Source organism: Gymnogyps californianus, chromosome 5 (genome assembly GCF_018139145.2).
Source record: "Gymnogyps californianus isolate 813 chromosome 5, ASM1813914v2, whole genome shotgun sequence".
In the NCBI taxonomy this organism is placed as follows: Eukaryota; Metazoa; Chordata; class Aves; order Accipitriformes; family Cathartidae; genus Gymnogyps; species Gymnogyps californianus.
In genome coordinates this window covers 9,308,255-9,335,059 of record NC_059475.1, presented here as the reverse complement: position 1 = coordinate 9,335,059, position 26,805 = coordinate 9,308,255, and the positions used below count along the sequence as shown (strand labels likewise).

The 26,805-nt window shown below is 38.1% G+C and overlaps 1 long non-coding RNA gene across 1 annotated transcript; it reads right to left on the bottom strand.

Moving 5' to 3' along the window:
* LOC127017407 (uncharacterized) lies at nucleotides 1-26,111 on the bottom strand. Its single transcript, XR_007766580.1, has 3 exons — nucleotides 26,079-26,111; nucleotides 1,060-1,149; nucleotides 1-229 (listed from the first exon to the last, which is right to left on the bottom strand). It is a non-coding gene; the product is annotated as an uncharacterized LOC127017407 (long non-coding RNA).
* Nucleotides 26,112-26,805: the final 694 nt, after the last annotated feature.

Below are 26,805 nucleotides of genomic sequence, written 5' to 3'. Positions count from 1 at the left end.
ATTCACTTGTTTATCATTTATACTTAAGCAGAGATTACAAAACAGGTAAAGGACATGCACAGGTTTTGGGAAGCGGCATCCCAGGCCGTGGAAATGGAGTCATTACTTGGAGAGAAATCCTGCGGGTTTCCCCACACGACAGAGGTCCCAGGCAGCCGGAAGGTCTGTGTTCAGCACAGTCTCCATGGCAACAGTGGTGGGCATCACACACAGGGTACCACATCCTACACTACAGTCAACATGCAAAAAAGCAGTCCTGTTACTAGTTTTGCTCTCCTCCCTATACCTCGTAGAGTTTCCTTTTATACCTAGTATTCCTCTTTGTAGTTGTTAATCACACAATATGATTATTATCACCACCAGCATGATTAGCCATTTATCATAATATATTCCGGAACAGGCTGGGGGGGATCAGCAGCGTCAGGGCTGGGCATAAACTTTCTAACATCTGACTGTAGAAAGGAAGCTAATGGACAGTTATGCACAACACAAGCAACGCTGGCTAAATGAATTACTGGTGCAAATCCATTATGGTCAGTAAAATTATTTCTAGGATGAATATGGCTCCGGATGCTTATTGATTACTGAAGAAAATTAGCGCACTGAATATTTTATTTATCAAGTTTCTATGTATACAGCTATTAAGATCAATGCTGGAATAATAGTTAAAGTTCCATTTTCATTCAAGTATCTCCTAGTGCTTTGTGTGTTATAACTACTACATAAAACTCAATCAAAATCACTTAATGCTTAAATTAAATTACTAATTAACAGGAGTTAGTGGAAATACACAGAATATTAGTATTAATTTTAATAGACATAGAGACAGTAATATTAGCAAAGTAGCCCAAATTATGGACCAGAATTTCATGGTCAGGAGTCACCTAAAATATAAAACAAAATGATGGCTTCTGAATTAAATCTTACAGAGCTTGCTATCTAAGTATCAGACAAGAGACAACAGATGGATTCAGACAGAAAAAGGGGGTATACAAGGAAAAAGGAGACAAAGTTGGCCAGCACTATAGGCAGAGTCATATCGGTGCACCAGCTGCCCACCTGCCTCAGGAGTCCTTATTTCCTGAAAGAAGAAAGTTTGCCAGTGCCAGTGTTATTCATTATTGTAGGGCTGCCAACATTTTCCCTCTCCTGAAAGACAAAAATGTGTATACCACGTAAAGCTCAAGAAATATAACACCAGTCTCAATTAAATCTTCAAAAAGTACATCACTGACATGGGTGGGATCAAGATTTTACTCTGATATTTTCCCATTTCTTCAAGTGCTGATTACATGTGTATCAACAAACCCTCAAAAGCCAGTACTTTGAGATCAAAATTTACTAAGAAAAGTATTATTAAAAACAAACAACACCCCCCCCCCCCCCCCCAAAAAAAAAAAACCCTGGATTGCTGGTGTGGTTCCATTCATCATTACATGCCATAAAGACATGGAAATCAGCTTTTTATAGCCTGGCATGATGACAGCTATTTACTTGTGAATTTAAAAGCAGTATAAATATTTTTGTTTTAACACAGGAAATGTAACTATCAGTCATCAAACATTCTTTACCATTTAAATGCATTTCTTTAGCAGATGCAAATTCATGTATTATACTAGAAACCAATAACTATTTCACAGCGGGGTATGAGTAGCTCTTCATTCATTTTTTATTAAACAGTTGTATCTATTACACGTGTGAAAGATTGCTTTAGCTGCTTATATGAGGCTTTTAAGCCAGAATAGCATTCCACTCAGCAGATGATACTGAAAAGCACTAGTTTAATTCAATAATTACTTCTTTAACTTTCTCATGTTTCAATTCCAAGCTCAAAATATTATCTTTAATTAAAAATACAATAGGAAATTGCCTAGTTATCTAGTTCTTTAACCGTGTACTTCTTAGTATAAGGCACTTAAAACTAATTTAATCACTGTCTGTAGCCTTTGCACTAAGTGGGGCTTAAAAACGAGCTGGTTAACTCATGTCCCTTAACTGATTTGCTTTATATACCTAAGAAAAAAATCAGCTCCTAGCTGTATTTCTGATTAGTGATGGAGTATCTTGATTGCAGCAACCTGGTCATTTATCCTTTTCCCCTTTCATTTCAGTAAGCATATCTTTCAATGGTAGCCTCAGAAATGCCTTCTGGTCTAGCAGACTCAATTCTGTCATTTCTAGCATCATTTGCATTTACATTATTTACAATGATTTTACATTGCCTTTTGTACCTTATTAGCCTCACTAAGTGACTGTGGAATCAAACTTACTCATTAAAACATCTTTGGCAAAGCTCCCTTCTGAATAATACTCTTCATTTAGTTTCTTTTCAGAGTATAATTTTTAAAGCTTGATGTTTATTAGACAAACAATAATGAAGTTGTGAGGCTTCCAAAGTGATTTATTTTTGAGAACTTTTTCTAACCTTTTAATTTAAATCTTAATTTGGAATTAGTTTAACATAAGGAAGTGAAATCTATTTTTCAGTCTAATTCTAAGTCAATATTAGCTCAGAGAATTATTTTGTCTGAGCTAGAGAGCATATATTTTACCATTAAAAGTAATCTGTGGCAGTGAATATATCTAATGCTGCTTAAAAATAATTAATTTCAGTCCACAGAAAACTCACAACTTCCTATTTCCACAAATCACAATGAGAAGTCCACTTCTTTTTCCCCGCAGACACTTTATAATAATTTTGTGTCTCAGTAGTCCTCTCTGTATACTGGTCTTGCTTAGTTGATGCAATGAGGTAGTTAACACATCCCCTAGAACATTTGCTTTGACATTTGTAGAAAGATTCTTCTACCTAAGACACATCAAGACAGCCCTCAGAAGTAACTGAGCTGAAGTATATTGGAAGAAAAACATGATTTAAATGCAACAGTTTGATTACATTGCAACATGTTATTATTTATTACAAATATCTACAAAATCACTACACTTTCATGAATTCTTCCAATGTAGCTGAATCAGTCTTTCTTAGTAGAAAACCAGGTTTAATCAGTATTTCCCAGAAAAGAATGGTAAATATTGCAAAACTTGCTGAACCTAATCTAGGTGCTACTCAAAATAAAAACTCTCCGAATATTTTATTCTATAAGAGAACCTTACAAATATAATCCCTGGCATTGGGAATGTGCAAGTATTGCAAATTGTGTGGTTTGATTTCTGGTTTTGTTTTAAAAAAAATAAAAAGAAAAAAAAAAAAAGCTGTTTCCTCTTCTATTGACAGTCACTCCCCTATTATTAAAGCTCTTGAAATGAGTTTGTCTCACCAGGCCAACTGGTACATCCCATCCCACAGCAGGGAGTGCTGACTGACAATGCCTCGATACCAGTTTCTGACCAAGCAGTGGCTCAGGAAAGCTGTGGTTGCTGCCAATCATGTATTCATCATGTTGCTCAATTATCTGAAATGCTTCTTAGCAGGCTGGGAATGACACCCACCAATGACAGTGGATGTGGGGAGCTGCACCCCACCATCATCCAGAAGACAGACAGAAAGGGAAGATACTCATGCTCCGGAGCTTAAGCTCATCTTTCTCTTCCTAGCAGCAAGCTGGTGGGTAGTAATTGTACCATTTTGCCAAAGACTTTTCAATGTTTTTCAAACTGTCCCCTTCAGTCAGGGAATGAGAGGCATATGGTGACAGATTTTGCAGTCACCTGCAGAATTTCCTTTCACGGATGCCGTTTCAATGCAGAGCTAAACCACCCATGGATGTGTCCACAGTAGCTGTGGTGTTGCTTTATGTCCCTGATGGTCCAGCAACATGGCAGGACTGAAAACCAGCCAAGGAATCAAAGTGAAACAATGGAAAAATCGTGCCATTTTTTTCCCTATCAGAAAGCTTTATAGTAAATTCACTTTCCAGTTAAGGGAAAGCATAGTGCTCTGTACTGGTCTGCCAGGAAGTACCAAATCAGCTGTACTATCAGTGAAGTTTTGATCTTCTTTGAATGAGATGATATTAAACTTTACAGTTAGCTCAGCCAACACTGTACAAATTTAACATTGTTAAATTTAATCACATCTAATCATTCTTTATCCTATATTAAGAACACAATTCTCCTGGGCTGCATGATTATTTTTCCATTTCCAGAGCTCTCCCTCCCACACACTCAAAGGTTAAGACCCTTCCCTTTCTCCTCGTGTGCCATAATTCTGATCAACTCTGGGAACTGAGGTTTCTACACCACAGTTTTGTGCCACTGCCATCAGAGCCTCCAGCACAGAGGTGTGCCAGGGCACATGCTGTACTCCAAGCCCGCGTAGCTGCTGGAATGGTCCCCAAGAGGGTTGTCAGACTGAAGCAAAATGGAATAGTTCTCATCTTTCATAGACACTAACCCGGCTCCTGCTTTAACTTTAGGAAAGGGAAGGGTGTATAGGTACCATTTAATCGTCTGCATTCCCCACTTTTCTCTTCCAGCTAGCATTCTGGTTTGTCTTTTCCTGCAGGTTTTAGAAACAACTACGATATTCAATTGATTTTCTATTAAAGGGCATTGTATTCTCAGAGTTAAATTTCTATTATTATAAAGTTTTATTTTGGTTTGGTCTGGGGACATGACAGCAGCTAACCCAATTCGCTTCTATAGATCATACTAGATGAATCATAGATGAAGATGATAAGTTTCCTAGGTCATTCAAGGTGAAACAGAATTTCAGACGTAATACCCTCTTATAGAAGAAACAATACTTAGATGACTATTGAACAAACATTCGCAATAAATTCTAACTAACAAATTGCACTGCAGAAGGAGTAGTGAAAGTAGAGACACTGTTCTTCCAGATTTTGTGCTACGTGTATGGTATCAAATAGAAAGCCTGACATGTACAAAGCATTGTATAACAGTATGAAATCCCAGCACTGATGAAACTCTGATTACCACCCACTGAAATGCCCAATTCCTCCCATGCCTTTTTGCATATTTTTCGCCCCTAGTTGGCTGAGCCACCTAACAATAGTCCTGAAGTGTCTGTTTGTTAGTTTCTGTGTCTCTTGGGGGGGAGGGTGTTCAGATTTTTTATGTCTTCTCTCTTTTTTCCTTTCTTGTTCCTGAAGAATGGCATATTCTCCAGTCAAAAAAAAAGTTTGAGATAGAGTGTGAGATAAGGAACACTAATTAGTGAAACGACTTCAACATATGTACTTTAATTTTTTCAAGTTTACACTATACATTATTTTAAAAAAATCTAGAGTAGATCAACCAGCTAAGTTATTTTGTACTGATGGTACTACAAAAACTCATTTTACAGAAATAAAAATCACAGTTTCGCAATGTAATGAAAAAGAAGAAAAAAATTAAAGGTTGGCCAGAAATATCAACATATGCTTTTTATGAAAAAACATACTGCAGGAACCATCTTATCTCCATGAATAAGCATTTACTCATCCTTGTTAGCAGATATATATGCCTACTTGTCCTGTAACTTAACATTGAAGGCCGAATTAAAAAGATGTAATACATCATTTGCCAAACAAAACAGAAATTATCCATATAAAAAGTTTATTATTAAAAAGACTCTTAAGAGAATGCCAACATGGATTTGAATTGACTCTAGGTGTTACTCTGCTTATTATTTGGAAGGTTATAAGTTAATTCAGTGGCACTTTGACACAAAAAAGGTATGATGCAAAACTGAAACCAGAGTAATAAACTTTGACAGAAAGAAGACATTAATAGGAGCAACCAATGACAAAATAAACTGTAGATCTAAGCAATGGCTAATCAAACCTAAGAGGATTTACCTAATTAATCCTGTGTTGCACAGCTATGCAGATTGCTTTTCTGTCCAATCCATATTGTAACTACTCATTACTTACTCTTAGCTTTCTAGAAACAAGTGACATATCACGTAACAAGCTAAACAGTATTACCTATTTTTGAACTGGTTGACTGTACTACTGTGTAAGCAGTTGGCTAATGCACCGCAAAAATAGTTCCAGAGCTCCAAACCGTTTGGAATTAGTTTCTTTTTTAAATCACAAACCAAATGGTAACAGTAAACATTAATTATCTGGAGAGCAGCATTTGCCTTTAGAGGGGAACTTCTCTTTTATAAGAAATTGTGGAAAAAGAACTTCATGTCTGCATACTTCATGTTTGGTTTTGAGTTCGTCAAAGAAAACGTACAGGCTAACAAGAAGTGTATTGTCAAAGAAACCCAAATGGTTACAGTTTAAAGGCTGCTCTAATTGATAAATCTAAAATATCTGACAAAGAAGCTTCAGAATGTGGCAGGTGTGTGTCATGTATAGTTTTACTGTCTAAGTAAAGCAAACATATGAAGAGATTAAAAAAATAGATTAAGTGTTTTATAAGCTACTGCTAGCCTACACTAGCCAGCTGAAGGCTTTAAATAATTTAATCCCTTCAGCAACTGCCAGTCCCAACTGCAATACTGAAACAAGGTCTGAATTCAGTTTGAAACCCAACAGGTGCAGTCTAATACTGCTTCCTTAATTCAGCTACTGATCTATGTTTATGCTTGTACAGGACAGCATATTCTTAAATTCACCATGGCATTAATTAAATTAGTCTAAGTGCCTCTTGTTTTATCCCATCTTCTACTATCAAATTTACCTCAGACAGTACTCTGTTTCTTTCCCCTCCCCTCTAGAAATGCTCTTCATGCCAGATGGAAGACAAAGAGTTCTCAAAAAGCTTTTAAAATAGATTTTTCTTTATATATAACATATAAAAATACAAAATAAACCAGGGAAACTGACCAATATAAAACATTTAATACTGATTTTACTAGCTTGAATTTCAATATTTGGAAGTGGAAGGCGATATACAAAGTTAACGGCAAGCAAAGTCTCTAATGGCATATCACCACTTGTACTCAGTCTTTTCTTTGGATAATCCAGGCAATTTTAGTTGCACCTGATACAAATAAGCTATTTCTCATTTTTATATGCTAATTTTTTTTACCAACGTTTGCTAATAGCACAAACTAATGCACATTGCCAAAAGTAATAATTCACCAGAAAAAAAGTCAAAGTCAAAAAGCAGCACTACTAGGAAGCTTCTACCAGCAGTAACAGGGATGGGGTTTTTCCCCCCTTCTCTTTCAAGTCAGGGACAGTTTAACAAAGCACAGGGAAATGCTGCTTAGTATCCTACTTCCCACAAAAGTTTAAAGGCTAACCTATATTTTTCTCTAATCACAGGAGAAAAGAAGAGGAAACCTCCCACCACCTTACTTCTTTCACTCTGCCAACAGAGCTGGAAGATGAGACAACTGAAGGCACGACTTCCTTTCCCTTTCTTGCAGCCTGGGGCATGCTCATACTTGGGATGCATACGGAGAGTTTTCTCTCTCAAGCAATTAAGCACCATGTTTGGCATATGCAAATGAGAGGACAGCATTACCTTTTAATGCGACCTTAATTCAAAATTTTTGCATGCTAAAGTAGTAAGGCACTGGAGTAGTGAAGCCAGCTCAGACAGCAGATCATAATTCAATGTCATTCAATCAATCAGTCCTATAATATGCCATGCAAGTGACACGCAGGCTTATGAAAATGAAAACAGATTAAATGTACACTAAAAGAAAATATTTTCTTAAATCCCAAGCTGCTCAAGATATTAATACCTAGCTTAAAAAATGCAAAGATTGTCATCCATAAAAAAATGTCTTGTGACTACAACAAAAAGTGAATGAACTCTGGTGCACCAGCACAGATTTGAATTTCCAATAATTCTATCAGCACGTAGACGAACAATACTCAAGTATATTAAAAGTATCTTTGAAATCAGATAGAACACAATTATTTCCACAGTTTTATATATATGGAATGCATCTTTTAAACTTCAAAGCACTAAATGCATGAATTTTTGGAGCACAGAGCAACCCAAAGTGAATTCAGAGCTACTGATATGGCTCTACTACTTAGTTTATACAAACCTGAAATTTAAAATTCAGGTTCAAAACCATCTATTCCAGGATTATGACTTTTGAAAGAATGAAAAGTCAGGAGGGGAGAAAATTTACAAAAGACAGATTGTAGGAAGGCTCAGTCAGTCATAATATCTGTATTCTATTAAAAAGCCTAGTTTTAATTCAGAAATCCCTATATATCAAATAACTTACAATATTTAGGGTATATAATTTTATTCCTGTAAAAATGTATTTACATGAACAATTTTTAGTCACATGAATAATCACTGCCTAAGAATTCCCAGTGTAATCTTCTGGGATTAAGAGTTTGCAGAATCAGACCTTTCTTAGTATTTAATAAACATGATGCTAATGGATGCTCAAAAAAAAAAAAAAAAAAAACACCAGCCCAAAAATCCATAGCATTGCAGTGTAAAATACTATACTACTCCATGGAGTTTTGGGGAAAAAGTAGTGCTTTTATGAAGACACTCACTCCCAGAGATAGCCGGTATGAGAAGGTGTGTGAAAGCTACCATAATATAGACCTAGAAACTAAAGCAGTTAGCCAGACATCCAAAAGATCTCAAAATAATAATAAATAGTGGGTTAGTTTGAATTCCAGTCTTTGTGGTTTTGAAGTTCACTTCTTTGTTCTCTTTTCTAAAACAGTTGCTCAAAAAAAACCCAATTAAACTAAACTTATAATGTATTTTTCAAGAACAGCAAGATTTAGGAAAAAAAACCAAACAGCTGCTGTAAAACTTAGAAGAGACTCCTAAGAGTTGCCACTTTTGATCAGAAGGCATTGCAGCCTTTCCCGTGTCTTGTAGAGATTTAAATGGGGGATAGAGTCATCTTGGTACTCTTGCCCATCCCCTTTCCAGCAACATTTGTCCCCAGGTATACACACACAGCAGGAGAAATTAATGTGCTTTTTCTTGCCTACTTGTTGTCCGAAGAGTACACGATGCTCCTGGTAGCTCTTATACCACCCGATGCACAAAAGCTGGGCAGAGTCTGTTCTCTCATCGAAAGCAGCGTTCCAAATCCATTTTTCTTTCTGTTAAGCTGCGTCTGCTTTATTTTGTTGTTGATTTGTCTGCAGAAGAGTACTGATCCAAGACAGAAAACAATCCTACTTGCTAGAGGCGTGCACGATCCCAAAAGACACAGCCTAACTTTTCCTCAAAGTTCTGCCAATGTACAGTATTACTGACTTGCAATGTTTCTGCTATTCAGGTCCTGGGAAAACTCACAGAGAAGCTGCCAAACAATCATGATACAGTGACGTGGACATATGTCCAAAATGGCTCCCATGCATGCTGCTTTGCTATATTGTATAATAACATAAGTATCCTTTTATTGTATCAGGATTATTTCATGAAAGCCGTTGTCTAATCTAATCTGGAATCATTTAGTGGCAGTAAGGTACTTTGGCCTTCATCGTTCCTTGGATGAGCAACAACTGGTCTATGTTCAATCTTTACTTGGAAGGCATCACAGCTTGAGAAGAGAGTCAGAGCAATTTAACGTTACACTGGTGGGAATGCCCTGCCCGCTGTTGTACTGTATCTCTCTTGGACCCATTTGTCAGTATTTGGGACTGCAAAAATTTCTATGGGAGCAGACAAGACTTCTCTAGAGATTCCCGATTTCATGACAGATTTTTGCCACAAACCAAAGGGCAGCTCCAAATTGGCAAATAATGTTTGCCTTTGCACAGCATCTTTTTTTCAAAGCCTGCAAATAATGTTTCAAACACACACTCATGTATTTTAGTAGACAGAATTTGGCAGAGAAGCACAGTGTAGAGAAATCCACCCCTGCCCTACTTGTGCCAATATTAACTTGATCACTAGTTCTTTGAAGTGAATAGTGAAGTCTCAAGTGTCCACTATACCTCTGTAAAGAGAGTACTTATTACACAGGTTAATTAATAGCCTTGTTTTATGGACACTGGAAATAAGATTAGTAACTCACTTCCTATTCTGTTTGGGTTCCATCCTACGTCCAGTCACCTCAACATGACTGTCTTCATCTAGTCAAGTAAATGATAGGACTAACATTTGTCACCTGCAGTTTCTTTTTCCACCCCCTCCAGAGGAGGAAAAGTTAAGGTTAAAAGAATACCTCTTCCACTTGGGAGAGAAAGTGGTTAGCTTTGTGTTAGTTCTTCGCTACTGTGAGAATTAATTCCAATGGCAAGCAGCAGCCCCCCTGTTGTCAAGTAACTGTAAGTGATACGTAGTAAGTGATACACAGAACATAAGTAGTGGTCTGCATCCAGAACTGCACTACTGCAACGAAAGATTACATTACACCAAAGATTAACCTAAGCTGTGCAACTTTGCCTGTTAGCGTGGCTCTGGAGCCTATAACTCCTAGTCATCATTAATATACGTATGATGCCGTACACCCAGGATGTGTATTTGCTCATTAGACTTTCTTCAGGAATGAAGATTATATGAGCCAGCCCTCCCCAAAAAAACCCCTTACAGTTTCCTCTCACCATGACACAGCTCACCAGATAGTTACTACATATACAATTTTCAGCAGCTGACTAGTATAGCACCCACACTATACGAATATGTGTCACCACTCTGAATCTCTCCTGAGACCCATCACATAGTGGCCACATGCCTTTTGTGAGTGCTCTGCTCTCAGTCCAGCCAAGCCCACCTACCACGCAGCAAGCAGCAAAGCCCTGCTAAGAAACTAGCACAGACAGAGGATTTTTCTGAAAGAAGTCTTGGTCACTTGCAAAGCATAGCAGAGTAAGAAAAACTTCAAATATTTAAAATGTAATTTCATAAGTATCCTTACTATTATTAGTACTTAGGAGTATTATTTTTCTTTTTCCCCTCCTATTTTTCCCCCAAGCTCATTTTCTAGTTTTTCCTCTTCAGCATTTGTACTCAATTCTATTTCAAGTTGTGTATGTAGGGTTTTAATTATCTTCTATTTTGGGGCATTAAAAGATTCTGAATCATCCCACCTTCTGGGAGACTAGTAAATCCAGTGATTACCAACAAAAACACTGCTGAATGCCTATTATCTGTGTTAATTATTCAATTAAAAAATATGCTGGAGCCATCAGCAGGACAATTCCATTTCAGGTTGAATAGAAGAAAAAAATCTTTCAAAATTGCTCTAAAGCAATTATTTTAAAACTTGTTTCTCAGAGCTAATCTTTCTTCTGTACCTACATGCTGGTACAATAAAAGCTTTGCATGGAGGTCAATGGATGTAGCCGCCGATACAGAAATCATCCAGTAGATACAGAGGCTTCTCTTGGACACCCCACTAAGATAAAGGCCCCATTTGTACCCATTTTTTTCCTTTCTGCATGTGTTTTGAGTAGAATACATTTTGTTTCTGCCTAACCTTTTTAGACACAAGGATGCTGCCACATGTGTTAGTAACTCCTGACACTCTTCTGGTTTCAGTATTTTAAACATACATTTATGATCATGAAGAGAATTTTTAGCCTAATCAAGCTTAGGACCATCAGTAATTCAGAGTCTTTAGAGTGATTTCTCCTCTTTCTAGCACTTCTGTGCTTCAACCTTTATTTTTCTTCCATTTTTTAATCTTGATTTTGCATTCAGAGTGCCTATATGCCATCTTATTGTCTGGCTACAGTCTGAAATGACTTGACTAAGCTGGCAAGGAAACCCAGCAGCAAGTGGAAGAGTAGCCTGGTATGGAGCCCTTTCCTAACAGGTATTTACACCACAGCCAAAGCACTTACTGAAATATGCTTCCTCCCAGGTCCTTCAAGCTGGTCTTAAATTCATATATGCCCTCATACTTCATCACCACGGCAAATTAAGCTACTCCAAAATTCCTCCAAATCCTACTAACAAAAACCTGGGTGCATTTCAAAGGAATCTTTCATTTCTGGGATCTGTTTGTGGCACCTGTGGAACAAGTGTTAGGCAACATACAGTAGTTTGCCAAAACAAGTAATTTTGAAATTAGCTAACCCAACAAGCACCACTACATGAAGATCTTGCATTACCTGTCCAAGGTTGCCATTATCAGAACATTTAGCCACTATAAATAAAGATGCTCTAGAACACAGGATTGGAGCAGAAAATACACCTGGAGGTATACCTGTATTAGGCAACAACTTGAAAGGCTTGCCTGCCTTTTATACTTTCAGAAGGATTTTCAAGGGGACTTTCAAATGGAAGCCACCATAGAACAGTATCTACACGTACCCTGCTTCAAGGAAGGATAGGAGCAAATATTTTTTTTCCAAGAGATGGCATATGCAGGAAGCCTGTCAGTGTCTTGTAATTCCAGTTACGGTCTCTGCCCATCCTACCAGCAAGAGCAACATGATGTTAACATTACAAAATGGGCTCTGGGGAACAGAGCAGATAAATGGTAGTCAGCTGTGCATGATGCCAATGAATGGGTCAGGGATTACTGTTAAAGGGACCTGACATACATAGTTGTATACATATTTTTACATATACATATATAAATATACACATATGCTTTAAAATATGAAACAAGGATGAATATATAAGCTTCAGACTTTCTATTTTCAGGTCCATTAACATCTGCTGTACAGACACAAAAAGCCAAAAAGGTTAGACAAACAACTATATGCAACTTATGACTTAATATGAGAGAACTGTGTCTGCTGCCTGTCTCTAAGGACTGTTCTTTCATTTGGGTCTAATTGAAAAGGTTTCTCCTTCCTGTCTATTTCTAGCCAAATGTAAAAGCTGTGACTTCAGCAGACCACTTCAACTATCACAACCGTGCTTGTTTAGAACAACATAGTCGTATCCTTCATTGGGATGCTCCGCACCTTCATGTGGCTAGCACAGAAAAAACACTAGTGCTCCATGGAGAAATTTCTCCACATAACATAGAGAAATTACTCTTCCCAGTCCAACCTGGGAATGATTCTGCTCAACCTTCAGCATCAGACTTGACAGGTGAGAAGACTGCCATTTGGTAAAGCCACCCACCCACGAGCTTCATGCAGGCTCAGGTCAGCTGATGAGCAGCATTTCTATTCTCTCCTACCCAGAGCAGGGAACAGAAAAGCAACATAAAATCCAAATATTTAAAAAACCTTTAAGCATTATTTTTACATTACTATTTCCATCGCCATTTGCTTTTCTCAGTCGTTTAACTTAAAAAAAAAAAAGGGGGGGGGGGCACAATTTTCAATCCAGAGCCACCATGTATGTGTATGTAGATGCCTGACACCCCAGTGACTTGTTTTTATGGGAGTTGCACAGTAGTCCTTGTGTTGCCTCAGTAACAACTCCTACACTAGGATACTTGAGGAAACCAGGGCACAATTTAATGAGTACCATGGCACGTACTCTGTAGTCCTAAAGCTACTTCAGTAGTGTCTGGGAGGAGGCTGTTTACTGCTTACCTTGACATTTACAAAGAGCATATGAAGTAGACTCTGTCACCCATGACACATGTGCAAATCCCAGTGCTGTGCAGAGCAATGTGACACAGTTACTGACACAAATTATACCAGAGAACTATGTATTGGGTTTGGAGTTTTTTCCTAAAAATCTTCTACTTTTTTTTTTTTTTAACCCTGCCTGAATGCATTTTATTAAACAAAATGTTCTGTAAGGAAGAAACGACAGAAAAAAAATGAAGGGGGGGGGGGATAAAAGAAAGTCTTATGAGCCTTTAGAGAGAATAGGGAAGATCCTGCAAGGAAAATAGCCCAGCTCAGTATCCACTAGACTAGTGCAGTTTTACAGTTCCCAAACCACATTCTGGATTTCATATGCTGACTTGCTAACAGAGCGAGTCCATAGTAAAGAAGAACTGGTGAGCTGCAAGCATACCATTGGTAGCAAAAACAGCAATGAAAAAAGCAGGACAGATGCTTTATGAATAGCAGAGATGGATGCAATAGGATTCTCAAAAGCTCGTAGGGAAAGTTTAAGAAGTAAGCAAGTAAACAAGCTAATATGTCTTCTGCTGGTTTTACCTTTTTGCTCTTTGTAATTGGAACCTTGTTTATCAGAGCTGTTTACTTCTCCCCCTACTCAAACAGCCTAGAGGTGCTATATCAGTCTGGACTGAACGCCTTTTTTGGTTTGCTTTTTTTGTTTTGTTTGTTGGGGTTTTTTTTACCTTTTTGCTTTTCTGGTCAGGAAACAGGCACAGGATGCAGGCCAGAGAGCCAATTCAATAATGATTTTGTGATTTTTTCAAAGATAGCCAGTTCCTAAAAGGATTTGAAGGGTCAATAGGTGTCAAAAATACAATTTGCTCGGGAACAACTACAGCACCTCTTCACATTTTTATAGTAATTGTTAGGGACAACATGACGTTATTCTGGCAATTAGGGGACAAATGCAACAGTCTACAGGATCTGACAGATCTGATGTGCAGAAAACAGCATTGCACTCAGAACAAGATGGCTACCTCAAGTATACTATAACCCCATTTCACAGCCAAAGCTCTGCAAATTACAAGCAATTCTTTAAAGCAGTCCACTAGTAAGATCTTTATGAGCTTTACAATTAACTTTCCTACAATCAGAATTTAATCCAAAGACAAGGACAATCTAAGGAGAAGAAACAAGGATCCAACAGTCAATATGAAATGATAGCCATGTGGAAAGCACAAACTCTCCAGATGGCGAGTTTGGACTTTTTCTTCCTTTAGTAATGGTGACCCCAGGTCTGGCTGTTGTTTATTTTTATAGTATTTTTCAAATTACACTCCAATTTTAAGCATTCAATACTCTTTAGAGATGGATTTGACTGTAAATTTCAGTGTTGGTTCAAGAGTGCCTACAGTTTGAAGGAGGGAATCCCTTCCTTACAGAGAGACAGGCTTTGACACATTGAAGATTTTCGCTTCATATCTTACATTTTTTTGCTTACAAAATTGGATAAAGAGAAAGCAAAGAAGGGCTATTACTCTTTCTTTACTCTGTCCTCCCTCGAGCTCTTGGTATCTGCTTTAGCTTATGGCAGGTTTAATTCTTATACATTTTGACAGTGCATTCTAAACATTATTTCAGACAATTTTTTCAGTATGTGCCCTTTTTTAATAGAAACAAACTGCATTAGTCCCTAAAAAGAACCACGCAGAAGGCCAACTAATGAGATCTCCTCTTTATCCCCAGTAAAAAATCTGGACAACTCCTATAAAGGATATTCTATAGTTATTTACAAGTACTGATCACAGAAAATTAACACAAACCTTTCTCCGAATTTTATCATTTTACAAGTGCCTAAAGTATTCCCTTACCTTTTTATTCTCAGAATATAATGGGAAAATGTATTTACTCAAAATCTTTCTAAAATACAAAAGAAATTACTTTAATTGAATCCTATATATTCAGATAATCATTAGGAATAATATTTTTTTGAATTCACAAAAATGAAAGGTAAAATAGTTTCTCTCAAAATAGTTGCTTGTGTTTCATTCCTCTTCCTTACATTATTGGAATCTCTCAGTCATTTGTTGTTCACTGTCACTCAGATGTTTTACTGAAATAGATGGCAACGCTACCAGAAAGCTCTATCAGATCGCTCTGAGACAACATGCTATATGACTTTAGATGTATGTAACTTATGTCCCACATTTGGTAACAGTTCAGTTTGTTTTCTAGAACCCTATGTCAGGTAACCAAAATATGAGAAAAATGTTTCAGCAATGCCCTGAGTATACAGAAACAACAGCATCAGCCCAAATAGCTCCTAAGGCCTGTCTGAACTAAAATATATTTTAACATTATGAAATATTTTAAACAGATTTAGAAAAAAAAAAAAAATCTGTATTTCCAGATCCAGGACTGAAATTGCCTTTCCACCCAGACACCTTATACCTGGGTTTTATAAATACCTTTGTTTATGTTGTTACTGTCATGTGCTATATGTCCTCTGTTTCAATATGAGAATGAATGAAATACAGCTGGGAAAGAGAAACTGCAGTTGTGTCCTCAATTTTATATATGCATGTAGATATAGGCATTTGAAAAAGCTGTATAAACATTTAAAATGTATTTAATCTAACTAGTTAGTTCTCTTGGATAGCAGTGCTTCTGTTTGAATATTAGTGACAGATGCTCTAACTTTTAAGTACAAAGGAGAGGGATAAAACAAGCCTTAATAGTTTTTAATCCATAGTATTCTTCTGAGGGCTTTGAAAAGATGAGTAAATATGGTTTCAAAGTTTATCATGATTGTAAGGGTCATTTACCACTGTATTGGAAACAGTGGCATTTTTCTTCATTACCTCTTGGTATTAACTTACATTTCTCACAGTGTTCTCACTTTTCTGGTGCATACAGCAGTGTTTTCCCCTACAGACTTGAGTATGTTTAGAAAACAAAAGATACATAATGATTTGGTAAATAGCTTAGGCACAGTTCTTTAACACTGGTAACTAGTGCAGAGAGCTAGCTTCTGTGAGAAGAATGCAAAAAAGATCATGAATTTAAATACATATGAATTCTCAAAGCAAACCTGAAAAGGAAAGTAGCAAAAGGAAGGAATAGGATTCATTATGAAAACCAGCAGATAATTGTAACAAAAGCGTATTATAAAAATGAGTCATACAGCAAAGGAAGAAACAAAAAGCAAAGTGGGAGGATAAAGATACCGCTGAAAAAAGCACATTGAGCTAGATAACATACACAATGCATTAAGTCTTTTAAGTACTCTAACACAACCAGCCAAACCTGCTGTCTTTCAGCTTTTCTAAACACAATTACATCCTTTGATGAGCAACTAACTTACAAGACACTATTACGTGTCATCCTTCAGTCTATCACATATGCACACTGTAATCAGTTAGATTATCATACTGCCTAAACATTTGTCTTCAGTATGTGAACCAAGAACTAAGTTATCACATGCTTTTCAACAAGACTTGTATATCCCTCCATAACACCATGCCATTGTTGATAGTTTCCATGCTGCTGCCATACCCTCAATCTCACCAGCATGCAGATAAATAGAGCTGCCCGGCTCTGTATTCCGAGACATACAGGACCACAGCATACTACCTTACTTCTTGCTTGCACCCAAAAGAAATTAAAGGATAACTTCTCTGTTCATCTTGGGGATCACGGGATAAAGGATGCCCCTGAAATTAATTTCTTAGTAGTAACAAAGTTATTGTAGGGCTAGTCTGTTACACGACACAGAAATGGATTCTGTTCTCCCTAATTACCAGGATAGAGACCTGTTGCTCTTTAGGCATGCAACATTTCTGCAAGGAGATAGCAATGGGAGTTTCAGAAGCTGTTTTAGAGCTGAAGCCACAAAAGCATTAGCAGCAACTTTGTCAGACTGCACTGACACAGATCCACGGACTGAACTGGTTCTGTTCTGACAGACCAGCGATTGTTGCATAGGCTATATTTCACTCAGGACCATGAGCACATACTGCAGAAAGCACATTTTGATGTTTAACTCACAGTAGGTCCAGAGCTTTTTATATGCATACAGCTTTGTGAGAAAGTCCCCTGGTACTTTTAGCATCCAAACAATAGCCCAAAGGCATGTTTCTACCATTCTGTGAAAACAATTGCTGCTAAATTGTTTCAGATCTGCTAGCAATATGTTCCTAACTGGGAAAGCTACAGTTGTTGCAATTGGCACTTGGATTTACAAGGTAATTAGTGTTGACAATATTCCCAAATGTACTGTCACGTCTGAGTGGATGGCATTCCCAAAGGGCTGGGATACATACATCCTTCTGTGCTCATAATTTCTAACATATTACAGAAATAAAAAGGAAAGTTGTGGGATTCATTCATTTTCGATCAAATTTGCATTGAAATTCTGTTTTTCATACAGTGGAATGGATGCATACTTCTGATACACAGCAGCTCTTGTTCTGTTGCTTCAAGGAAAAAAACCAGGACGAACTACCACAAGAAGAGTGGCAACAGAAAGACTCGATGAGAAATAAAGGCAGATCATTTCTGGTCAAGGAGCAAACAAATATAATAAAAATCCATGGCCCACTCATTTTTGTGTTAAATCACTGCAGGATCATTACGTTTTGGGTAATTTTACATATACATACACATATATGCAACTGCTTCATGGCCTGTCTTGTAGTTCACCACTGAGGGTTTTAACTGCTTTGTTGTATAGCGATAGCAACTCACAAACAGTATGTGATAATGTGTACCATAATCAGGGAGGAATTTTCCCCAGGAATTGTCCCCAGTCAGTCTTTGGAAAGTTACTACTTGGAACAAGAGCTAATATATAAGCATGACATTCCCTTTTCTGCCTCATTGCCCTCCGTATGCTAATAAAATGAAATGACTGTTCCAGAGTAAACATTCGTCCATGTATTATTTAAAAACTGTCAGAATAACACAAGGAAAAAAATAACAAATGCATGAATGTAACATGAAATGAACCATAATGTAAGATTTAAGTACAATCAATATGTACGTAGAGCTGCCTAGAAGACGCAATACTTTTCAGACTGTTGACCTGAAGGATATTTTTTCTTATATTTAGGCTGAGATATTTCCTTTAACTGAGATTTCAAAGTGGAGTGTTATGCTATTTCAGAAATACAAAAACAAAGCAAATTCTACTATAGCATGTGGAGGCTGAGCTGAGGTATCATGACTGATGTTCAAATGCAGTAACTTCACTGCTAACTACAAGCTTAGCTAATAAAGAGAATGTAAAAGCACCTCCTTAGCTTCGTGTCCCTATTAATTTACTTAAAAAAGCACACACTAACACTTGGAATCACTGTTTTTACTAGAAAACACAGTTCTGTTAACATGAAGCCCAGCTTTATGGAAAACTTTTATGGAAAAGGACCCTGGCATTGTCAGTTAACATTAAGTGCAAATTTAACTGTCTGCTTGTCTGATCTGATCACCATGGTACCCAGATGCTTTATAGATAAATATGAAAACATAATCCTTAATTCAAAGAGCACGCAATCTGCCAAGGCAAATTTACACAGGGATAAACTCAAAGGGAGCTGTTATTTCAAGTGCAGCATGCAGGTCTAAGTCTGGACTAGGTAACATAACCAGTATAGGAGATTTGCACAGAGGTCAGAAACATCAGTTCTTTCTTAAAAATAAACTTTGATAACCATAAACTCTGACAATAGCTGCATTAGAGACAGAAGTGTAACTTAAGGTGGGACACACAGGACAGTCACAATAGGTTTTGAAGGTGAACTGAGGCAAGGAATACTTTGTGGATCGAGCTGTACACCATGAATGTGGAAGGAGGGGGTGATCGCTATTCCAGCACCAGGAGGGTACCGGCATTTCCAAGATTTGTAAGTCAAGCTTACCTAAAATAAAGAGATTAAAACAACCCTAAACTTTGGTTTCTTTCACATTGCTTCTAGGTTTCTCAGAGTCTGCGATGTACTTGGATCACACAAACAAGCTTTGTTTCGTAACAGAGGGAAACTAACTTAGAAGAAAGAAAGATTGATTGATTCTTATGTAAACCCTTGTTTCCTGGAGCTGAGCTTTCAACTAAAATATCAAATACTATAGTCACATAGCAACCTCCCCACCCCCCATACAGGTGGACTGGTTGGCCAGTTCCACCTTTCCTGTTTCTCTAGGCTGCACAAACACAGCACTTGAATAGGTAGGATTTATGTCAGCAGGGTGAACTTCCTAGTTTGTGGACAACTTGTATTTAAGAAAACAAGAGTTCTACCCAAAACAGCCTGAGGTAGAAACCTGTGGTGCTCTGTGTTTATGTATTCCAATACATTATGAAAATGAATAGCATCTAATGTCTTATAAATTTACTTTTACACCCTCATCTTATGATGATTGGATTATTCAGCTAAGCAGAAGGCATTTGACTGCAAGCAACACTATGCTTAGCTAGTCGATTTTTATTTGCTGTTAATCACCAGCATGTTTGGAAACAGTCCAGTATTGTATCAGATCATCACAATTAACACTGAATTTTGTATCACTGATTCTAAGTGAGAAATAACTGCAATCAACACTATGTTTTCAAAAGCTTTGTCTATGTATTTACAACCAGAGTAAGCATACACTAGAAAACAACTGAGGCTGAATACTGGTATGCAAAAGTGTGCAACATCAATTACAAGTAAGTATGTTCTGCCCCACCTCACTTTGTTCTCCTTTTTATTTGTTGGATGATGACTGCTATGCTAAATACTGACAAGTTCCCTCTTTGATTTCCAATCATCCTTTGATGCCTCTATTTTCCTTCCATATGCTTCTACTTTCTGCCCTTATTATTACCTTTGAGTATTAATACCCTTAAAACCACGATGCACGTGACTTTTACCTAAAATAAGGTAAAGTTAAAATACTTTTAAAATGATTCATTGTTGCAAGCTGTGACTCATAGTAGGATTCATAGAAAGCCACTTCTGATGTCAAGTAGTAATGTGGCAGGAAAAAGTCCTGTAATCTAGACATAAAAAGACCTGAAGTTACTGCCATGCCATTTTCTCTGTTGGGCAGCTGCCAGGTACGTGCTGCTTGTCCCCTCGCTCCGCTTCCAGCCGAGCCGGAGCAGTGTTTGTCTGCCACCTCCCGGGTGAGTCATAGTGCTGGGGACACGGAGTGGTCACAAGCCAACAGGGACAAGCCGCAAGAAGAGATCTAGCCATGGTAATTAAACACATTTTAACTACTTCAAAAATACTTAGGTTAAAGTCAAACACTCAAAATTTGAGAACACTGAAATTAGTGAACTGTGCTGCTGTATTTGTATACATTACTTCTTTTTTATCCCTCTAGCTGCAAGGCTTGTTTTGGACTCCACTTTAATCCAGTATACAGAGAAACAGCATTATTCAGCTGGGGGGGGGGGGGGTGGTGTTGGTTTGGTTTTTCGTTTGTTTGTGTGGGGTTTTTTAGTTGGTTTGGTTTTGTTTTGGTTTTTTTAAACTTTGTTCTGCAATTTGAGTTTTTCTGGATTTCTTCTATTTTTCTGTCTGGAAATTTTGTCCAGGCAGAACTGGAGGATGTTAGTCTCTCTCTGATTTTCAGACACTTGGACACTGTTGCAGCCTGGTGGTAGGCATGCAGGAATGACATAGAAATGGCTGCTGGACATGCAAGACTGACCGTGCACGTACTGGAGAACTGATCTGCACACATACTATACACCCAAAGCATTCAGGACATGTTGGACTCACTGCATGCAGACTATAAATGGTACATCCATAAATATCTGTCCACAAATCTTAAGAAAAAAAAACGATGTAACCCTGCCTCTAAGGATATCCAGCTGTTGGCTTAAACAACTTTGAGCACTATTTTCACTGCTTAATGTTTCATCATTAAAATACAGTTTGAAACAGAGACAGAGATCCATCTTCAGATTTCATTTCATTATGGTAAATTTTCCAAAGAATCCACACAGTAATATAAATAAATGCTGATGAATACTAATACTGATCCACAACAGCAAGTAGTGTTATAGAAAGAGAACAACTACTTACAATGGAAAAGAACACTGGAGTAAAAACAGAACAAGATTTAGAAAAAGCTTGTTTGGTCTACATGTGGATTACTTATACTTTTCTTGGAAAGCTGAAAAGCTGCTTACAAAAAATAAACGAGGCAATACTGTGTTAAACAGCATTAAATGATAGCCAATTCAAGCAAATGAATTGATGTTGAGGAGGCTAGAACTCAATCCATAATTTTAACATCTCATTAAAATACATTACTGCAACTGTGCAGTCCGCTACAATTATTTTCTACTATTCACCCTAGTTATTCACTAATCCATTCACCTTGTTCTCTGCTTATATACTAAATTTAGAAATTAGTTTCACTCCTGTCCTGGTTTCAGCTGGGATAGAGTTAATTTTCTTCCCAGTAGCTGGTACAGTGCTGTGTTTTGGATTTAGTGTGAGAATAATATTGATAACACACTGATGTTTTAGTTGTTGCTACATAGTTCTTATCCTATGTTAAGGATTCTTCAGTTTCCCCTGCTCTGCCAGCAAGCAGGTGTGCAAGAAGCTGGGAGGGAGCATAGCCAGGACAGCTGACCCGAACTAGCCAAAGGGATATTCCATACCATGGAACATCATGCCCAGTATATAAATGGGGGGGAGTTGGCCAGGAGGGGTGGATCGCAGCTCTGGCATCGGTCAGCAGGTGGTGAGCAATTGCATTGTGTGTCACTTGTCTTTTCTTGGGTTTTATTTCTCTCTTTTGTTATATTCCTTTTCATTACAATTATTATTATTATATTACTAGTAGTAGTAGTATGTTTTACTTTAGTTATTAAACTGTTCTTATCTCAACCCACAAATTTTACCTTTTTTTCCCTCCTCCCCAACCCACTGGGAGGTGGTGCTTATTTGCTGGCTGGGGTTAAACCACAACAACTCCTTAAATAAACTAATTTTAAAAACTGACAATTTTTTTCTCTATTCTCCAGAAAAGAAACTTCCTTTCATTGCATTACACCCACATCATTTACCAATGCATGTCACTGATTCCCTTCTTTTTAATTTCATAATAGACTGTGATCATGAAGCCCGATTCACTGGGTAACAGGGGACACAGAATTTCATCCTTTGCTATTGCTGTCATAACTTATGTTTCTGTAATCTAGACATCTTTCATGACACATGACCCTCTCTGCACTTTCTATATTGTAAACCTCTACTGCGAGGACAGTCACCAGCACCTCGAGACACTGGTAGCTGGAATAATGGACATACAGCGTATGCTTACCATGCCTTTCTTGTGCAGATTGCCTACAGTAGTCAAATGGGAAAGATGGCAACACGAGGCATGAATTGGAAACAAGGCAGAACGAATGAAATGAGGCATCTCCTCCCCAGCCACTGATGGTAAGAGACCACTACTGGATCCAGCAACATAGAAGCAGCAACAGATCCAATACCCCGGCTGCATCATTTTGACATATTAAGGTCTTCCGTATTCCAAACTCCACAGTGCATGCACCAGTCTGAGTCTCACATAATAAGCAAGCGGCTCAATGCTCCAATCTCCTACTTCAGCACCTGTAAAACATGCATTTAGAGCAAAGAAAGGCTCTCTGTAGTGCTGTGCTGCACATGACACGGTGATCAGAGTGAGAAAATGCCCAGAAAGAAACCTATTTCAGAGAATATTACTCAGGCAACAGCTCTGATGCCACAGCTCCTACCAGTCACATACCCATGCAAATAGTTTCACACACTGACATTCCTGTCAGCTGAAAGGTCCTTACAGGATACCATTTTCAGCTGAGCACAATTGTCTTCTCTTCCTCACCACCCAATCCCCCTAGCTGCTTCCTTCACTCTTCACTACAAACTCCAGCAGTACCAGTGCAGAGCCCAAGAAAACAAACTCAGCAAAGCTTGCTAGCTTGGGTTTTGCTTCCTTCCTCATCTTTGCCATTGATGCAGCCAATTAGTGAGACACACCTCACTCTAAATCAGTGGATGTCAAATGGGGAGCAAAACCAGTTTGGCAGAAAGATTAATTTCATTCTTAATTATGGCCTATGGGAATATAAATTTAGACTACCTTCTTTTTTTAGTTTACAGAATTCCCATGGTGTTGTCAATTTAGAAATACAAAAAGACAGATTATGGCCTCTATAGGTGTACTCAAGTACTGCAGAACTCTCAGCTGAGGAAACAACAGGGCCGACCATCACCCTGGCCAACAGCAAGACAGGGTCTCTCAGTTTTCAGGTCAACATGTGTTCACCCTATGTATGCTGAAATCTATCTTAGATGAGGGGTGACACAGCCCACAGCCTCCAATAATATTACGACAGAGTGGGGAGGACAATTCCCAGCATCCTCTGCATTCAGGTAGTTTGGGATTCAGCATTAACACACAGAAATTAGTAGGGCAGTTCAAATCTAAGCTGTAAACATTCTCTCCAGCATTCAGCAGATGTAATTATATCTGTGAGTGAATCCTTCTGAAAAAAAGTTTCTGAACAACGTCTTTAGTGGTTATAGAGTTGCACAAAACCTGCGATTTCATAACTAGTATTAAAAAATAATCTGTGGTGGCAGCTAAAAACACTTGGAAGACAGGTATGTCAGCTCTATTTGATAACCGCTGCCCCAACTCTGTGAAAGCAGTTTCCTTTCAAGTTTGCTCCACTTTATGGTTTGCCAAGATCTTGGCCTGGCAGCCTTTAAGGTTCAACATCTATTTGTTTTAAGATCTCATTTTCTTCCAGTTGTTTTTTCTAAGTGACACATAATTTTTGTCTATTTTTTCCAAACAGAAATATTTAAGTACCACTGAACTGTAGGTATAGTAGTCTTCAATTCATGTTCAGTTTCAGATTTGTTTTCAACTTCTGCAACACTCAGAGCAGTACAATCCACAATAGTTTACTTGTTAACTCATAGCTTGCCATTAAGATTCATGTCAATTACTGAACTAAGCATGAATCACTACAGCATAGTGCATATTAGCAATGTCCTGTTGCTTTGATATCACAAACCATCTGAAAATTAAAGTGCAGCCTTCCCAAGCAGACAGGCCTGTAATCATGTCTTCACTGGTCCAGTTACCTCGGGCTAGAAGCCTTGAGTTACTCCACTCGAGATGATGCAGCTTCAGAAGGAAGGGAAGGAACAGCCACATTCTAAAACAATGTTTCAGCTACGCAGAAGGAATTAGCAACTAAGTAGCTGTAAGCTTAGTTGCTGCATCCCCATTATTTGCTCCCATACCATCAACAAGAAAGCTCCAAATCAGTCTGTCAAGTGGGTCAACTAACATAAATTTACAACACTACTGAACTCAAGCCAGTAGACTTTTGCACGAGGCCCAAACTTAAGTTACAGCAAGACAAAACTTGAGTTAAGCTAACACTGTTATATCTAAACTCTAAATTTAAGACAAGGAAACATTTTCAAAGTTACTTTGAAACATAACCTATCATTTACACACAGGTTTTGTAAGTAATACTGACCCTTGTGAGATTCACACCAAAACTTAAACATCTTCATTATCACGCAGTTGTGAAAAAGTTCACATTTAACTGCAGAACAAGGCAAGCTATTAGGGCTGAAGTGGTAAGGTACAACATATCAATAAGAATTTAAAATTTAGTTTTTATTTCTGTATATTAGTGCTCCCTTTAATATTCTCCAACTAACACATTAGAGTAAGGCCATGTATTAGAGCTGCAGTTCATTCAAGCTATCACAGCAACACTTGACAGAAAGGGAACAGGCACTAGCTGTATTTACAGCAGCTGGGGTTTTGCCAGAGGTCTGTTCTATGCATGAAATTACAGAAATCAAGAACACCACCAGTTGAGATAGCACATGATTTTATTATGTGGGGTGAGGGGCTATAGGAGATAAGGAGCAAAAGTCTTAATGACATTAGGCATCACTTATTTTGCTCTTTACTAACTCATTCTATTAGACAAGCAAGATGTCGCTGGTGCTGTCATCATTCAAAACTACCTTTATCATTTTATGAAACTGAAGAAGGCAATCCCCAAACCAGAAGCAGCTAAAATTAGAACAGAAATATACTTGAACAAAAAACCAAAGAACTAGAACAAAATTTCAACCAGGCCACTAAGACAGCTGACACTTTGTAGACCTAGAATAACATATGTATTATCTAATTAGAAGTTTCACCAGCATTGCTTTAAGCGATTACTTATAAGGAATTGGTTCCTAGATGGGAAATGGAAAAACATTACACTGATGAATTGGAAAAGCAGTTTTTTGGAAAGAAATTGTATTTATGTATCAAATATTTTCAGAATGGAGTCTGTTGTGACATGGAAGAAATAGCCCATAAGAAACAACAAATTAGCCTTGTATCACAAAATCACTATTCTCTAAGAAATCAGAGAACAGGACAGCTTCTCTATCAAGACAGATGGATAGGCATGTTTGTATTTCACTTCTGAAAAATAACAGAATCAAAATTCTTCTATACTGAGAAGAAAAATATTACTCCACAGATTGGTCAAATAAGGGAGCAGATAGATAGTAAACATTTTTTTTTTTTGAGTCAAGCTTCAGAAGAAAAGGTTACATATGTTTTTCTTATGTCCTCTTCCCACATATTACTGTGGTTTAAGAAGGTCACTTTTGGAAGATGAACCAGAAAAGAACCCAATGAGTGCTAGTATCAAGTTACTTCAAGTATTTCTGCATAAATATGACTGTATTATACAATTTTAAGAACACTTACACTGCTGTTGTGAAGGCAGCTAAGTCAGCTTTCACCTTGGTATCTGCCAAGCCTCCTTCAATGAATTTGTTTCATATAGCAGACAGTTTCTCTGCAGTGGCTGATTCAAAGCCCTTCTCTCACAGACAGACTGGTGATTACTTTGTGAATAAAGTTAAGTAGCTTTAGGGGGAGCTGCCTCCTGTGTCCTTGAGGTCTTGTGAGATGATGACCTCTTAGCCCATCTTTTGAGCTTGCCTCCTTGATTAACAAGAGCTCTTGTGAGGTAGAAAGGATGGGTCTACTGCTAGCAGATATTGCTGACATTACCTCACCAAGGGCAGAGTGCTGGCTTGTTGCAAAGAAGCGACTGCTCAAGAAGCAAGGCTTCGTTAACAGAATAGCCCATGACAAGCCTGCAGGGCCAGGGCTAGAGGTTACCAAAACCTCCTAGTTTCTGCCCACTGTCCTTCAGAGCTTCAACAATAAGCATTCCGCCAGGAAGCGGGAACCGAGCGATAGGAGAAAATGCCCACACTGCGACCCTTACGAGCGCCATGAGTACGACTACCTCGGCCCCCAGGGCCCTACTTGGCCCCCCTTCAGGGAGCGCCCTGCTCGCGGCTCTGGGGCAGGTCCCGGTACTTCACCCTGCCCTTACGCGGCGGGATGCAGGCGGGGCTGGCCCGCAGGAGACAGGCCTGCTCCCTACAACGCCGGGAAAGAAGACCGGGCCCCACCGCGGGTG